This window comes from Bubalus kerabau, chromosome 4, assembly GCF_029407905.1.
Source record: "Bubalus kerabau isolate K-KA32 ecotype Philippines breed swamp buffalo chromosome 4, PCC_UOA_SB_1v2, whole genome shotgun sequence".
Lineage (NCBI taxonomy): Eukaryota > Metazoa > Chordata > Mammalia > Artiodactyla > Bovidae > Bubalus > Bubalus kerabau.
In genome coordinates this window covers 165,911,353-165,929,626 of record NC_073627.1, presented here as the reverse complement: position 1 = coordinate 165,929,626, position 18,274 = coordinate 165,911,353, and the positions used below count along the sequence as shown (strand labels likewise).

Below are 18,274 nucleotides of genomic sequence, written 5' to 3'. Positions count from 1 at the left end.
GGTTAGATAGCATTCCCAACTCAATGGACATGAATTTGAGCAAACTCAGGGAGATAGTAAGGACAGAGGAGCCTAGCATGCTGCAGTCCATGGGGTTGCAAAGAGTCGGACTCATCTTAGTGACTCAACAACAACAAAGTTGTCCCTTGGCATTATGTAGGCTTACTTTAGGAGTGTTTGACTTAAATGAAGCAGCTTAATCTACAGATGCAGAATGTCATGATTGAAATATATACTCATTCTTCAATCATCCTCATTTATGCTTTCTATTTTTCATTCTTTGAGGTTTATGTCTTCTGCTGTTTGAACTGTGTTTTACTTGTTTTATATTTTCTATTAATTTCTCAACAAACATGATCTTCTTCCCATGTGGCAGGCACTTTGCCAGACTTCAGGCACAGAAATAAAGGGGAAAAAAACCAAAACCACAGGTCCCTGATGGGGTGAGCCAGCAGTGGGCAAAATAGATAGAAAAATTGCATTAATTAACAGATGCAAATAATTACATTACAAATCATGATTATATACTGATAAATCCCCCAAAACAAAGAAATGCAGTTGTATGAAATTCCATGACAAAGAGAGTTGACGAAGTAGCATGAAGTTCTTAGGAAATTCCTCAAGAAACTGAATGTGACCTAAAACGTGAAGAATGTGTAGAAGGTTAGCTCGTTAAAGGAAAAAATGGTGATCAAGGTGGAGACCTTCCATCCAGAAGGAATGGTAGATGAAAAGGACTAATGGGATAAGGAAGCCTTTAAAAAAAAATCCTTTAAAAAAAATAATAACCCAACAGTAATATTAAAAAAAAAAAACAACAACAATTACCCTGTAGCTCAAGCTTAGAGAGCTATCAAGATCTTGGTGTGAGATGAGGTTTATAGGAATTTGATCATGGCTGGAGTTGACCAGCATTCATCACCCCCTATCTTTTTAAATCTCAAAGTTAGAAATGAAACTATACATTCTGATTCCTCTACAGCCAAGCAGTTTAGATGAGAAATCAAGTGAGAGTTTTTCTTCCCACTTAACACTTCTCAGTCTTAAAATATAATTTTGGATTAGGCACACCAGACTGTGTTTATTAAATTATGCTTTTGTGTATCATATCTCTTCCATGTCCAGAATTTTAATTGACATTTGCATTCAGTTTTGAACAATATTTTCCCCAGTCATTTTTGGTTAAACGCCAAGACTCTATGTTTACCTGTTTTCCTACTCATCATTAGCCCCCTTTAGCCACAAATTCCCCATAAGCTTTTAATTTTGATTAATCTTTCTGGTCATTTACAATAGGGATGTGTCTTCCACTGATTCTTTGAAGAAGGGCGTGTGGTGGCATTTATTTTCTGAAACTGCTCCTTCATGGAATGCCTTTGACTCAACATATGAGCAGCAACCAGGCTGGTTATAAAATTCTTGGCCCATAGCCAGCCTTCCTCAAACCTCACTAAGATGCTTTCATTGTCTTTGGCATTTAGCATGACAGAAGAGAGGTCTCAGGTTAGCTTGATTACTGCTCCTCCAAAAGAAACTTCTTTTGTTCTGCTTTGTTTTGTTTTCAGGTTAAATGCTTGTAAAGTCTTTTTTAGTGTATTAAAATATTTGTCTATTCAAATATTTTCAGGAAATTTTTTGGGTGTGGCTGTCTTTTCATTGATGTGGCTTCGGTGTAATCAAGTCTAAAAATTTACATCAACCAATTCTGAGGGGTTCTTTCTCTGGCTACATACCATGTGGCTTTGGGATTAAGAGCATTTGCTATAGAGGAAGGATGGCTGGGTTCAAATGCCAGCTTTGTCTTTCACTAGACCTTTAGTTTTGAACAAAATTAAAAGAAAGCCCCAAATTAAAAACCTCTGTTTCAGTTTCCCTATTTGTCTTGGTTTGACCAAAAACTGTTTTTGAGTCTTTTCCACAGGTTGTCAAGGAAAACCCCAAAACATCTTCTTGGCTAACCTAAAAAAATGGGGGCTGATATAGGAATACCTACTTCAGAGAGTGGTTGTGAGGGTAGCCTGGCCCCTAAGACCCTGGTATCTCTGTAAGAAAAGGGCATGAGGCCCAGACAAAGGCAGACAGAGGAATGATCCAGCTACAAGCCAGGGAATAGAAAGGATTGCCAGCAACCACCAGAGCTAGGAAGAAGCGAGGGAAAATCCTCCCCTAGAGCCTTCAGAGGGACCAGAGCTCTGCCAGCACCTTGATTGTGAATTTCCAGTCTCTCTAACTGTGAGACAATAAATTGCCATTCTTTCAAGTAAACAAAGTTAACATTGGCAAAGCATCTAGAAGGACTTTTACCCCATCCTGAGTGTTTTGCAAGTACCTCCTAGGCCATTATCTTTTCTCTCTCTCAGTTTTTAAGCTTCAGAAAATTTTCTTTTTTGGGGGTAGGGAGAATGTCGATTTATGTTTTATTAGATATTTCAAGTTGCTGGACTGAAAAGTATAACAATAAAAATTTTAACCAATTCTGTTGTCAGTTAATAATACTGACACCAAAGGTTTACCTTAACGTGGTTATATAAATTCACAAGGTGTCTGGGAATTAATTTAGATAATATATATAAAACATTAAAAGTTTCTGATATTCCAGTGATTTCTATCATCGATTATCTGTTATGTGCATGTGTATTAGATTTTTAAACTTTGTTGAAGTATAATTCACAAATAAAATTTAATATAATTAAAATATTCTATGGGATGATTTTATTTATATATATATATATGCATGCTGCTGCTGCTAAATCGCTATATATATAAAAGGAGTCCCATCATCAAGTTACTTAAAACATAACCATCACCTCACATATTTATCTTTCTTGTGTAAAAACATTTAAGTTATTCTCTCCTAGCTAATTTTATTTATGTACCTTTATCAATTATAATCACCACATTATACACTATATCTTCAGGCCTTGTTGATCTTATAACTGAAAGTGTGTACATTTTTTACCAACCTCTCCCTATTTCCCTGACAGCCACCATTCTACTAAGAGTTTGACTTGGCTTTATCAGATTCCACATATAGGTGATAACATACACAGTACTGATCTTTCTCTGTCTGGCATCGTAATTTGTCATAATTCTCTCCAGGTTCATCTACATTGTTGAAATGGCAGGATTTTTTTTTAAGGCCGAACAGTATTCCATGATGTGTATATATAAATATATACACACACACACACTGCATTGTCTTTATCCATTCATCAGTTGACAGACCCTGATGTTTCAATACCTTGACTATTGTGAATATTGCTGCAATCTGCATGGAAGTACAGATATTTCTTTGAAATAACACTTTCATACTGAATAATATGTCAATTCTAATTTTATTTTCTTGAGGAATCTCCATGCTGTTTTCTGCAGTGGTTGCATCAATTTATACTCTTACTGATGGTGCGCAAATGTTCTGTTTACATCCTTACCATCATTTGTTATTTCTTGTCTTTCTAATAATAGCCATCCTAACAAGTGTTAGGTGATATCTCACTGTGGCTTTGATTTGCATTTCTCTGAACTGTGGTGTTGGAGAAGACTCTTGAGAGTCCCTTGGACTGCAAGAAGATCCAACCAGTCCATCCTAAAGGAGATCAGTCCTGGGTGTTCATTGCAAGGACTGATGTTGAAGCTGAAACTCCAATACTTTGGCTACCTGATGTGAAGAGCTGACTCATTTGAAAAGACTCTGATGCTGGGAAGCATTGAGGGCAGGTGGAGAAGGGGACGACAGAGGATGAGAAGCTTGGATGGCATCACTGACTCAATGGACATGCAGCTAAGTCACTTCAGTCGTGTCCAACTCTGTGCGACCCCATAGACGGCAGCCCACCAGGCTCCCCCGTCCCTGGGATTCTCCAGGCAAGAACACTGGAGTGGGTTGCCATTTCCTTCTCCAATGCATGAAAGTGAAAAGTGAAAGTGAAGTCGCTCAGTCGTGTCCGACCCTCAGCGACCCCATGGACTGCAGCCCACCAGGCTCCTCCATCCATGGGATTTTCCAGGCAAGAGTACTGGAGTGGGGTGCCATTGAGTTTGGGTAAAAAAATAACTCTGGGAGTTGGTGATGGACAGGGAGGCCTGGCGTGCTGTGGTTCATGGGGTCACAGAGTCGGACACAACTGAGCAACTGAACTGAACTGATGATTAGTGATGTTGAACACCTTATCAGATACCTGTTGATCATTTAAATATCTTCTTTGGAAAATAAAATCTATTCAGGTCCTTTGCACATTTTAAATTGGATTTTTGAAGTTTGCTTTTGAGTTAGTTCAGTTCCTTATATAGTTTTAGATATTAATCCTATATCAGATATGTGGTTTATAATTGTCTTCTCTTATTCCATAGATTGCCTTTTCATTTTATTGATTGTTTCCTCTGTATTCAGAATTTTTTGTTTGATGTAGTCTCATTTGGTTATTTTTGCTTTTGTTGCTTTTGCTTTGGGTGTCAAATCCAAAAAATTATTACCAAGGGAATTCCCTGGCAGTTCCATGGTTAGGACTCCGTGCATTGACTGCAGGGAGTCTGGGTTCAGTTCCTAGTCAGGGAGCTAAGATCCCACAAGCTGTACGGCATGGCAAAAAACAAAACAAAACAACCCCAAACCCCCCTAATTATTACCAAGACCAATGTAATGTCAAGGAGCTTTTCCCCTGTTTTTTCCCTATGAGTTTCAGATTTTATGTTCAAGTCTTAAATTCATTTTGAGTTGATTTTTGTGTATGACGTAAGATACAGTGTCCGGTTTCATCCTGTTTTGCATGTGGATATCCAGTTTTCCCAACACCATTTATTGAAGAGATTCATCTTCCCCCACAGTATATTACTGGCTCCTTTGCCAAAAACCAATTGGCCATGTATGCATTGGCTTATTTTTAGGGTATCTACTCTGTTCCATTGATATATGTGTCTATTTTTATATCATGAAAAAGACCTGTTTTTTCCCCCTCTTTAACTCTGAAATATATAGTTTAAAATCAGGGAGTGTAACACTTTTAGCTATGTTCTTCTTTTTAAGATTGCTTTGCCTATTTGAAACCTTTTGTTATCTTAATAAAGTTTAGGATTTTTTTTTCTATTTCTGTGAAAAATACCACTGCAGTTTTGATAAGTATTGCATTGAATATGTGGATTGCTTTGTGTAGTATGGACATTTTAATGTTAGTTCTTCCAATCCATGAACATGGAATATCTTTCAATTTATTTGTGTCTTCCTTGCTTTCTTTCATCAGGTTTTTAAAATAGTTTTCTATGTACTGATCTTCAACTTCTTTGTATAAATTTATTTCTAAGTATTATATTCATTTTTAATGCAGCTGTAACTAGGATTATTAATTTGTCTTTCTGATAGTTCATTAATTTGCAGAAACACAACACTGACTTTTGTATACTGATTTTATATTTTGTAACTTGACTGAATTTGTTTATTCTAATAGCTTTAGGGTGAAGTCTTTCGTGTTCTCAACATGTAATAAATATCATATCAACTACAAACAGAAAATTTTACTTCTTCCCATCCAATTTGTATGCCTCATTTTTTTTTTTTTTTTGGTTGCCTAGTTGTTCAGGCTAGGACTTTATATACTATGTTGAATAAAAGTGGTGAGAGTGGGCATCATTGTCTTGTTCCTGAATTTAGAGAGAAAGCTTTCAAACTTTCACCACTTAGAATGAGATGAGCTGTGGCATTTATTATTCAGTTTGTTGTGTTGAGGTACATTGTAGCCTAATTTGTTGAGAGTTTTATCATGAAAAAGTGTTGAATTTTGTAAAATGTTTTTTCCTGCATCTTTTGGCATGATAATATGATATTTATTCATTTTGTTAATGTGGTGTATCACGGGTATTGATTTGCATGTGTTGAACCATCTTTGTGTCCCAGGGATAAACCCCACTTGTTTATGGTATTTAATCCTTTTGAATGTCCTATTGAATGGTTTACTAATATTTTGTTGAGGACATTTGCATCTGTATCCATCAGGGATAATTGTCTATAATTATCTTGTAGTGTCCTTGTCTGACTTTGGTATCAGGGTAATGATGGCCTCATAAAATGAGTTTGTAAGTGTTTACTCCTCTTCTGTTGTTTGGAAAAGTTTGAGAAGAGTTGGTATTAATTCTTCTTTAAATGTTCGATAAAATTCATCTGTGAAGCTGTGTAATCCTGGGCTCTTCCTTGTTTGGAGATTTTTGATCGCTGATTCAGTCTCCTTACTAGTATTTGGTCCGTTCAGATTTTCTGTTATTTATGATTCAGCCTTGGAAGGTTATCTAGTTTGTTGGCATATCAGTGTTCACAGTAGTTTCCTATGATCCTTAGCTTTTCTGTTTTTAGCTGTAATGCCTCATTTTTCATTTCTGATTATATTTGATCTTTTTTTTATAGTTGGTCTAGCTAAACGTTTGCCAATTTTGCTTATCTTTTACAAAAAGATGTGTTTTCTTTATAGTGTCTGTTTTATTTCCAGTATGATCTTTATTTCCTTTCCTCTACTAAATCTGGGATTAATTTCTTCTTATTTTTTTAGGTCCTTAAGGTTTAAAGTTAGGTCATTTATTCGAGATCTTTCTTTTTTTCTTAATGTAGACATTTATTGCTACACACTTTTCTTTTAGGACTGCTTTTGCTGCATCTCTTAAGTTGTGGTAGGCTGTATTTCCATTTTCATTTCTCAGGATATTTTTTTGATTTCCCTTTTGATTTCTTTTTTTTTTTTACTCATTTGTTATGCAGATATGTGTGGTTTGGTCTCAATATATTTGTGAATTTTGAAGTTTTCTTTTATAGTTGATATCTAGTCTCATACCACTGTATTCAGAAAAGATGCTTGATATGATTTCAGTCTTCTTAAATTTGTTAAGACTTGCTTTGGGGTCTATATATGATCTATCCTGGAGAATATTCCATATGTGCTTGAGAAGAATGTGCATTCTGTTTCTGTCGCATGACATTTTCTGGATATGTCTGTCAGTTCCATCTAGTCTAACATGTCATTTAAGTCCAATATTTTCTTATGATCGTGGGGGATTGACGTCCCCTACAATTATTGCGTTGTTGTCTATTTCTTCCTTCAGATCTGTTAGTATTTGCTTTATATATTTAGGTGCTCTAATGTTGCTTGCATAAATACTGACAATTGTTATATTTCCTTGATGAATTGACCCCATTATCATGATACAGTAACCTTCTTGTATCATTACCTGCTGTGTTTCTTGTTACAGTTTTTGGCTTTAAGTCTGTTTTGTCTGCTATAAATCTGTACTTTCTTTTGGTTGCAATTTGCAGGGAATATATTCTTCACCCCTTCACTTCTAATTGTTAGTGAAGTCGCTCAGTCATGTCCGACTCTTTGTGACCCCACAGACTGTAGCCTACCAGGCTCCATCCGTCCATGGGATTTTCCAGGCAAGAGAACTGGAGTGGGTTACCATTTCCTTGTCCAGAGGATCTTCCTGACCCAGGGATCGAACCCGAGTCTACCCGCATTGTAGGCAGACGCTTTACCGTCTGAGCCACCAGGGAAGCCTGAAGTGAGCCTCCTCTGCATGCACGCATGCTAAGGCACTTTAGTCATGTCCAACTTTTTGTGACCCCATGCACTGTAGTCCGCCCGACTCCTCTGTCCACGGGATTCTCCAGGCGAGAATACAGAAGTGGGTTGCCATGCCCTCCTCCAGGGGATCTTCCAGACCTAGGGATCGAACTTATGTCTCTTACATCTTCTGCAATGACAGGCAGGTTCTTTATTACTAGAGCCACGGGGAAGACCCAAACCTCCTGCAGCGGCATATGTTTGGTATATTTGGGTCTCATTTTTTTTTCTTTGTTAAATCCATTTAGCTACTCTGTCTTCTGACTGGAGAAGGCAGTCCATTTGTTTTGATAGGTAATTATTATTGCTAGGTGTAGATTTATTATTGCCATTTCCTTAATTGTTTTCTGTTTTGCAGTTTTTTGTTCCTTTATTTCTCTTTTCCCTCTTCCTTTGTGATTTCCTGATTTTATGTAGTGGTATGCTTTGATTTCCTTATCTTTAGTGTATCTACTATAGGATTTGCTTTGTCATTATATAAAATACATTATAACTGTCTGTTTTAAGCTGATAAATTTGAATGCATATAAAACTGCTATATTTTATACACCCCATATTTTATGTTTGTTCATGTCAAAACTTGCATCTTTGTATTGTATATCCATCAACGTGTCTTAGTGTTGGTCTCTTTGATTCATCTTACTTAGTACTTTTGGGGATTCCTGAATATGGATGTATACGTTTTCCCCCAGGTTAGGGAAGATTTTAGCCATTATTTCTTTGAATAAGCTTTATGGCCCTTTTTCTCTTTTCCTTATGGGACTCTTACAATGCACCTATTGGCCCATTTGATGATGTTCCATAAATCCCATAAAAGCTATCTTTATTCTTTGATCTTTTTGCTCCTCTAATTGGTGAATTCCACTGTCCTGCTCCCAACTTGCTGAATCTTTTATCCAACTTGATCTAGATTTTTGTTGTACTTCTCTATTAAAATTTTCAGTTACTGTATTCTTCAGTTCGATGATTAATATTTGGTGTGATTTTATATTTCTCTCTGTTAAAATTCTCTGTGCACTGGTGAGCATCTTTATGACTATTATTTTGAACTCTTGATTTGATAAACTACTTATTTACATTTCATTAAGATCAGTTTCTGGAGATTTACTTTTTTTGTTTGTTTGTTGTGAACATAGTCCCCTGTTTCCTCATTTCCTTAATTCTCTGAGTTAGTTTCCATGCACTAGATAACACAGCCACCTCTCCCAGTTTTGACACATGGGTCTCTTGTAGGAGGTCAACCTTATTAATCAGCCTGGCCCAGTTCTTGATGTTCTCTCAAACCTTTGTGATTATCCAAGCTGCTGTATTTGTTCTTAGTGGCTCCCAGTAGTTGAAGATGTGTCAAACCCCATCAGTGTTCCAAATAAGAGGATTGCAGTCAGCACCGAGTTGCAAGGTGATTAGAAACCAGACACTCAGGCAGCAGCTAAGAAAGTATGCACTCAAAACTCTTCCAGGAAGGAACTGGGAGACAGGCACTTTGGCTTGTTCTGTCTGTGGAGCCTGCATGTATCCCCATGGAGGTGAAGAGTATTCCTGAACCTATTTGAAAACTTCTATTTTGCTGTAGTCCTGTGGGATTCTGCAATTCAAGTCTCATTGGCTATCAGTTGATTTGGGGCCTGTCCCTTAGTGGGTAACCATAAAATTTTAGGTACTAGTTATTAATATTAGGCCAGCTTCTTGTAAGGAAATACAGATAATTTGGTGTTACTGTTGGAATGAGCCAGGGGAAAAGGCAGGGCAAGTGCTCACTGGCTCTTTTAGGCTTCAAAGATGATAACAGAAAGCACCTAGATGTCTGCTAATTAGAAGGCAGGCTCCCAAGAAGCATCTTGTATACAATCAAACCCCTTCAGAGAAAGCCTAGAAGACAGGCAATTTTGCCCACTTCCTTTGCACTAAGCTCTGGGGGCATAGCCTCAGCGAGTGTTTTTGTGCTCAATAACTGATTCTTTATTTACTATAGACCTATGGGATTGTGACTGAAAGTCCCAGTGCTTTCAAAGCCAGTTGATTTGGGGAACCGTCCCTTGCGTGGTAGTCATGAAATTTGGTGCACTAAATGTATGGCTCAATTCCATCACTTCTCAGGGTGAAGCTGGACATTTGGGGTTCCTTCCCAATTGTATGGCACTGTGGTGGTTGTGGGGGGAGGTAGTTTATGGTGAGAGTGTGTCTGTTTTTCTTGTTGTTCAGTCACTCAGCCGTGTCCGACTCTTTGCAACACCTTTGACTCCAGCACACCAGGCTTCCCAGTCTTTCACTATCTCCTGGAGTTTGCTCAAACTCATGTCCATTGAGTCGATTATGCCATCCAACTATCTCATGCTCTGCCACCCCCTTCTCCTCCTGTTTTTAATAGTATATTTTCTTGGTTGTCTGGTGGAGTCATCTACACATCTAGTTTCTGGATAGCTCTCAAAGGGAATTACTCCATGTAGCTGTATATGTGGTACATCCATAGAAGCAGGGAAATTCAGGAGCCTCCTGTGTGACCATCTTGATCTAGAGTTGAGAATGTTTCCTTTCAGTGTTTTCTTTTACTTGTACTTTAATTATTCTAAGTCCAGGTGGTTCAGATCTGATCTCCATTCTCTGTGTCTCATAGCTATCACTTCTTTTACTAATTTCACCTCCCTGCTCTTTCTCTGAGGATTAAGATGCTTCTCCAGTCTCAGCCCCATTTCCCAATTTGCTTTACTGTAGCATCAGTTCTGCTTCCTACTGTCCCCAAACCTTGTTTACATTTTGTTTTCACATTTTACTTTCTTTGAAATTGTGCCTCAAATACCTTTCCTATTATCTATTATATTTCACTGTATTAATATTACTTGTTAACTTCTCTCCTTTAAAATTTTCTGTTTCTCAAAAAAATGTAAGCCTTCTGTGGGATACTACACAATTTCTAAACCTTGTTACTGCCTTTTGTAGTTAATATTTTCAAAATTCTATTGCATGAATCTTCAAAATTACTTTCTTCCCTTCTCCTGCTAAATTCTTGATTGGTCCTCTATTGTTGCTGCTGTTATATTTTCTATTTATTCATTTTAAGAGGAGGAAAGACCCAGATTTGATCAGCATTTACCAAGTGTCAGGGTGTGTGCATTTCCTGTAGCTTCATTCACTCTCCATTTCATTGCAAGTCAAACCTCTTCCTAATTTACCAGATTGAAAATTTGAGATGTTAGATTTAATAAATAAAAATACAGGATGACCAGTTCAATTTGAATTTTAGATAAATAATGAAAATTTTTTACTATCAATAATTCCAAAATATTATATGGGTACACTTACAATAAAATAATTTAAAAATCATCTAATATAATTTGGCTTCTTGCTTTATCTGACAACCTTTGACTTGGCTGACAAGCATTCAGACCCAGCCCAATTTCCTCTGTGCAGCAGGTTTTTATCTGATGAAGATAAAGGTGGGGTGGGGGGGGTTCTTTTCCTATTCTGCCTGCTGGTTCTCTGCAAATGTTGCCCTGCTCCGGAAACCCTGCTGCTCCTCTTCCTCTTCTCTCTAGTGTTGGAAGGGACTCCGTATCTTAGGATCTTAATGTGTGAGTGCCCTTCTTCCTTCTGCTTCCTTTTCACTGCCCTGGGAAACTTCCTGTTCTCTGGGAGTTCAAGCTTCCAAAAGGATGGAATAAAAGTAGTTAGTGTTCGTCAAATGTTTGCTATGTTCCAGACACTGTGCTTAGTACTTTGCATGAATTAGCTCTACTAATTTAATCTTCATGGCTACTCCTTAAGGAAAGTACTATATGAACCCCACTTTGCAGATGATGAAAACAAGGCTCAGGAAAGTTAATGACTTGACCAAATACTAAGTCAACAGCATGGGGTTCAGTTCGTAGCCATTGGTCCCTCAGTACAAGCTCTGAACTTTTATCTGGTGTCCACATCTCTGGGCTAAGAGGCAGCTGTGCAGGAGACACATGTGTCTTCCTACCTTTGGTCTGTCTTTCTGTGAGATCACACATAGGCAGCCCATGATTTTTCCTCTCTTAAATCCAGATCCAAAAGCTGCTGTACAAGTGAAATTTCTACTGGTTTCTAGAAATACATTTTCTGTCATTTTTATTTTGCTCATTGTGAGTTTTTACGTTGTGAGTGTTTTTATGGGGATTTGGGGAGAATTTTGGGACAGGTTGGGATAAGACTTATAGCCAGTTTCCATATTAATTTGTAGGACAGAATTTCATTTTTGACTCTCATTTTATAGATAAGTTCTACTTTTTAAACCTTTTCAAAAGCCAATATCAAGCCTAGAGCATATGACTATATCAAGTGTCCCTAAAGAGTCACTTTTCCTAATTCGTTATCCACTTTGATACCTAAGTTTCCTTCTTTGCTCCCAAATGACTCTGATATCATCATTTCTTTTGTTTCTTCCTTGATCTTTCAGGAGATGATGTCCCAAAACAGTTAAATAATGCTCTCCTTTTAAAAAATGGAGCTTCCCAGAGAGATGAGAAATGTTGGCACCCCCCAGGCTCCCAAGTCCTGGGCCAGCTTTGCAGGTGAGACAGGAACAGTTTTATCTGTCTCACCAGGTGGTAGCTGCTAGGTCTATGGCAATATCACATCAGTCCCTCTCTCCTTTGCTCTTTCATTTTATCCCACTTTACTTTCTCAGTTACCTTACTACTCAGTCCTGTCCAGATATATTCTACTACTTCATTTCCTCTTCTATTTTTTCTGTATTTCTATTTCTTTTAAATATGCTTAACTTTCAATTGTCATTTTTCATCCTTGATACCCACTCCATCAAGTTGTACTGATACCTATGAAATTTTATTTGACGATTTTGTGCTTTATTCCTTCTCTTAATTGAGCCTCATCCTGAATGTGTTGGCATGTTCACAAGGTAGCTGTTAAGACATATTTCTGAACATATTTTTATCTGAGTGTTCCGGAGATGCTTCACACCATGTTGCTTCTTTTTCTCATAACTATTGTCCTCTGTGATATCTGCTTGTTGCAGTTTTATCTGGGATTTCCTTTCCTCTTCCTAAAAAGCAGCTACTCTGGACAAATACATTCTTTCCAATCTTTGTGAAGCTCCTCTAGGCCTGTAGGATTCCTCCTTAAGCTGACTTGAAATGGAAAGGTAGGGGTTTTTCTGAAAGGTAGACTACAAACTGCTGATTTCCTTGGCTCTCCCAGGTTGAGGTGATTTATAAAGATCTCTTATTACATGTGACCTTGATCTCACCCTGAAAACATCTACTATGTGCCTTTTAGGTAGGGAACCATTTTTTTATACACCATTCTGCTTGGGTATGGGAGGGCTAAATAGCTGAATAGGCTGAAAGTTGAAAGGAAACAAATCAAGATAAACTTGAGAAAATTTGCATTCACAACACAGTATTGGACATTTAGAATTAAGAGGGTAGATCTCATGTTAAGTGTTCTTACCACAATACAAAATAAATAACTATCAGCTTAAAAAAAGGAAGTCAAGCAATGTGGTATGGTGGTTAAGAGCACCAGCTCTTCCCTTAGCATTGAATTTCAGTACATGTTTTGTCTTTTACTACCCAGGCAACCTTAGACAAGTTACTTTACCTATCTGCATGTCAATTCCATCCTCTTTTAAATAGATACAATGATAGTAAGAATATAATAGAGATGTCATGAAAAACATTCTAAATAGTATATGAAAAGTGCTTTGTGCATGGCAGAAATAATATCTGAAATATGATCTGTTCTGTAAATGTTACCTGCAACTAAAAGAAAAATTATAAATGCAATGTCTACTTCTAAATACAACAAAAGCAGCTTTTTTATATGACCTTTTCCATTCTGCCCATATATTGACATATTAAAATAATTAAATCTAAATAACATCTTATTGTTTTCTCATATTTCCACAAAGATTTCATATATTTTAAAATGCATGCATCACATGTTCATTGAACATGTATGCCATAATTTAGTTAAACGTTACCCTATATGTTGAATATTTAAAAGAAGCTTAACATTTTTTTTTTTTTTGCATAATCCCCTTAATGAAAGTAGCTATTTTTTCTTTGGATTGGTTCCTTGGGAAGCATTTTCAGATGTGAAATGACATGGCCACTGATGTTTGTTAAGAAGTATTCTCAAATTACCTTTTTGAAAGTGTTATATAATTTTATCTTTCCATCGACAATCTGAGTCACCATCCCAATCCTTGCCAGTACCACTTAATTATATTAATGTTTTGGTAATTTGAAAAAGCGGTAGGGTATGAATTTAAACACAGTTGCTTAACCTGGTTTTTCTCCTGGCCAGAGAACTGGGAAGGAGTCTCTGACATAAACTCAGTGCCAAGACAGAATTTTTACATGCCCCTACATGTGCTAAGGCAGGTACTCACCAAGAACTGGTATGAGGATAAGTTGGTTCATTTGTCCCCGAGGGCTGCTATAGAAAATGCTTATGTCCCCCCAGAATCCGTATGTTGAAACCTAATGTGTGATGGTATTTTGAGGTAGAGATCTTTGAGGCAGTTAGGGCATGAGGGTGGAGCCCTCATGAAAGGCACGTGTGTCATTAAAAGAGAGGCCTTTGTCCCTTTCTGCCAAGTAAGGAAAGACAGCCAGTCATCTGTGGAATACAAAGTGGGCCCTCACCACACACCAAACCTGCCGGTGCCTTGATCTTCAACACCCCAGGCTCCAGAACTGTGAGAAATAAATTTGTGTTGTTTATAAGCTATAGTAATTTGTTCCATCAGTCCAAATGGTATAAGACCAGGGAAGTTTGGAAAATTGCATCAAGAACTGTAAAGATGATTTCTGCCTTTTGGTTGGGAATCGGTTTTCTAGGAATCTAATTTAATTTTTATCATATTAAAATTTTGAAGAACTCAAGTGTCCAGCAGAAAGACAATTATTAATGAGTTGTAGTACAGACATACAATAGACTACCAGAAAGTCATATGTCATGCTTAGGAAGAATATTTTAACAACATGGTAAGTGGGGGAGGGGAAAGAATAACATCATATCCTAGATGCAATATGATCTCCATTATGAAGGAAAAGAGTGCAAAGAAAACGTCTGGAAAGCGATGTGCCTAAATAGTAATAATAGGCTTCTACTGAGTGGTGAGCTTATGATTTATATTTGTCCTGTCTTTTAATGTTTTCTAAGTTATTCAAAACATGGATCTACTATGTCAACAATCAGACGTTAAAAAAAGAGACAGAGAGAAAGAGAAAGAAAAGGCTCTTGGTATGAAACAACAATGTGCTCATATAGAATCTGAGGCATGTAACCTCAGGCTCAACCTAAAGTCAGCACTGCGTCCTCCATCAGCCTCTATCCCGCTGGATTAACCACAATATAGAAAAGGCAGAGGAACCAGAGATCAAATTGCTGACATCTGTTGGATCATAGAAAAAGCAAGAGAGTTTAGGAAAAACATCTACCTCTGCTTCATTGACTATGCCAAAGCCTTTGACTGTGTGGATCACAACAAACTGGAAAATTCTTCAAGAGGTGGGAATACCAGACGACCTTATCTGCCTCCTGACAAATCTGTATGCAGGTCAGGAAGCAACAGTTAGAACTAGACATGGACCAATGGACTGGTTCAAAATTGGGAAAGGAGTATGTCAAGGCTGTATATTGTCACCCTGCTTATTTAACTTGTATGCAGAGTACATCATGCGGAATGCTGGGCTGCAGGAAGCACAAGCTGGAATCAAGGTTGCTGGGAGAAATATCAATAACCTCAGATATGCAGATGACACCACCCTTATGACAGAATGCAAAGAGGAACTAAAGAGCCTCTTGATGATAGTGAAAGAGAGTGAAAAAGTTGGCTTAAAACTCAACATTCAAAAAATGAAGATCGTGCCATCTGGTTCCATCACTCCATGGCAAATAGATGGGGAAACAATGGAAACAGTGATAGACTTTATTTTCTTGGGCTCCAAAATCACTGCAGATGGTGGCTGTAGCCATTAAATTAAAAGACGCTTGCTCCTTGGAAGAAAAGTTATGACCAACCTAGACAGCATAAAGAGGAGGGTTCAGGATGGGGAACACGTGTATACCTGTGGGGGATTCATGTTGATATATGGCAAAACCAATACAATATTGTAAAGTTAAAAAATAAAATTAAATTAAAAAAAAAAAAGCAGAGGCATTACTTTGTCAACAAAGGTCCATCTAGTCAAAGCTATGGTTTTTCCTGTAGTCATATATGGATGTGAGAGATGGACTATAAAGAAAGTTGAGCGCCAAATAATTGATGGTTTTGAACTGTGGTGTTGGAAAAGACTCTTCAGAGTCCCTTGGACTGCAAGGAGATCAAACCAGTCAAACCTAAAGGAGATCAACCGTGAATATTCATTGGAAGGACTGATGCTGAAATTCCAATACTTTGGCCACCTGATGTGAATAACTGACTCACTAGAAAAGACCCTGATGCTGGGAAAGATTGAGGGCAGGAGAAGAAGGGGATGACAGAGGATGAGATGGTTGGATGGCATCACCGAGTCAATGGACATGAGTTTGAGCAAGCTTCGGGAGTTGGTGACGGACAGGGAAGCCTGGCGTGCTGCAGTCCATGGGGTTGCAAAAAGTCGGACACAACTGAGCGACTGGACTGAACCGATTAACCACAGACATTTTCAGCTCCCCACTTGACATCAGTCTTTTTAGGAACGTGGGTGCTGTATTCCTCACTTGTAGATTCCACCCCCTACTCCATGTAGTGCCTAATACAAAAGTAGTGATTACTTTTCATTCATTTCTTCATTCAGTCGATCATTTAAGAAATAGCACAGGGTGTCCCGGGCAGTGTGCTACACTCTGGGGAAAAATATAAACAAGGTAGTATTTTTATCTTCAAGTTGCCTGAGTAAAATCTGGAGGTGTTACTAAGAATTTATAGTTTCAGGAACCAGACAGTAACAAAGGGAACTTTTTTGGCCATACCAGTAAGTTACTCGGGTTTCCACTCCCTAACCCCCATTGTTCTCTGCTATTAGAAGGTCTCCCAGACTCAGCTTTGATGACCACCCTTCCTGACGCTGTGGCCTGGCCACTCATGCGGCCACCGCTGCATCCTCTGACCATCTTCCTTTCCCATAGCCACTGCCTGGCCCACACTTTGGAGCTTAGCTTCTCCAACAAGCCAAGACTGCCGTGGCCCCATCAGATGCTGCTTCTCACTCCTGGGTCTCTGTTTGTTCTTTTCTTTTTCTCCCACAAGCTGAGAAAAACCTGAGATCCTAGAAGTTGGTGGAGGTATTCTCCCCTGCCTCTGGGGTTAGAGCCATCACCCTGAATTCCAATACCTCTTCAGAAATGCAGGATTTTTTCACAAAGTTCTACCCCACCAGCCAGCCTGGGATTTTCCCTCATTTCTTCCATCCGTCCTCTGCTGGAGCTTTTTTTTTTCCCCTCTGCCTGTCCCTTCTTCCCTCAAAACAGGCTTCCTGATGGGGTGCCCATTTCTATTTCTCCCTGTTCACATTTTACTCCCAGGAAAGTCACCTCCATTGTAGGTGGTGGAACTGATGAGGCTCGAGGGTGGAAAAGAACTGTGGCAGCACCAATCCCGTAAAGAGAAGGGTCCTCGTAGTAACTTCTTTCGATTAGCTTATTTCCATCTGCCTGTTCTCTTTGATTTGATAGATGAAATCCTCACAAATGTTGCTCGTCCGTAAATTTAGACTTTCAGTTACACCAACAGGAAAATTTAAAAAATATTGCCTCATCTGTTCCAATTTGAGTTCTTTGTCTTTCCCCTTCCTTTTTATGTTTCATAGACTCATATGATTTCTGGACAGAAAAGAGTTTCATGGTCATCCAATAAAATGCCTCATTAGATCATTAAAGTTCCTCTGCTACATCGTATCCAGTGGTTCTTCAGTCTCTGCTTGCACACCCCCAGGAATGGGGACCTCATTCCCTTACTGGGCAGCCTATTCCATCTTTATACAGCTCTGTAAGTGAAATTGTTTTAATTCCTAGTGAGGGGGGAAAGAAATGATTTTCCTGATTCTTTCTTCCTTGGCCCTAATTCAAGCTCTTGATATGAGACCAAACAAATCTAACTTATCATTCACGTGGAAAGCCTTCCACCGCTTTCACCCTTTTGATTTGTGCTAGCCTCAATTCTACTTTGAACTCTCATTAGAACATTAAAGAAAAATACACATAATTTAATTTTCTTAACACTGTCTAGGAGATTCAAGAAATAAACCCTGATGAAGTAATTTATTCATCCATTTTGTTCATATAGCAAACATCCACCAATTTCTGATTTTTCCAAATCTAGTGCAAAGATCTGGCAACATGTAGATGGTGAGGTTCCCTCCTTGCACTCGAGAAGTTCACAGGCTAGTTCAGTGGTTAAAGCAAGTATTCTAGTGTTCTTAGATAGCTTGGTTCAAATTCTTGCTCTCTCTCTTGTGTGACCTTGGACGAGTCACTAGGTCTTAACTTTGTCGAATATGAAATACAATATTGATAGTTCCTTCTGTCAGTAGGGTTGTGAGAATCATGAGATGACCCACATAAAGCTCATTAAAGGGTCAATGAATTTGGCTGTCACTATTATGAAGAGTCATGTGGGAAAGAGATGAAGTCAGTTTCGGTATGCTTGGTAGATTTGGCAAAACCAGAATGTGCTACAATGGCACAGACATAACCAAGACTTTGAA

General features: G+C 38.2%; 1 long non-coding RNA gene across 1 annotated transcript in view; it reads left to right on the top strand.

The window, feature by feature from the left end:
• Positions 1-17,519, top strand: part of LOC129650598 (uncharacterized) — a 117,985-nt gene extending 100,466 nt beyond the window's left edge. Inside the window, exons 2-3 of the long non-coding RNA XR_008713859.1 lie at positions 12,016-12,130; positions 17,378-17,519. This is a non-coding gene — a long non-coding RNA (uncharacterized LOC129650598). The remainder of the gene's footprint in view (positions 1-12,015; positions 12,131-17,377) is intronic.
• The last annotated feature ends 755 nt before the right edge of the window (positions 17,520-18,274 follow it).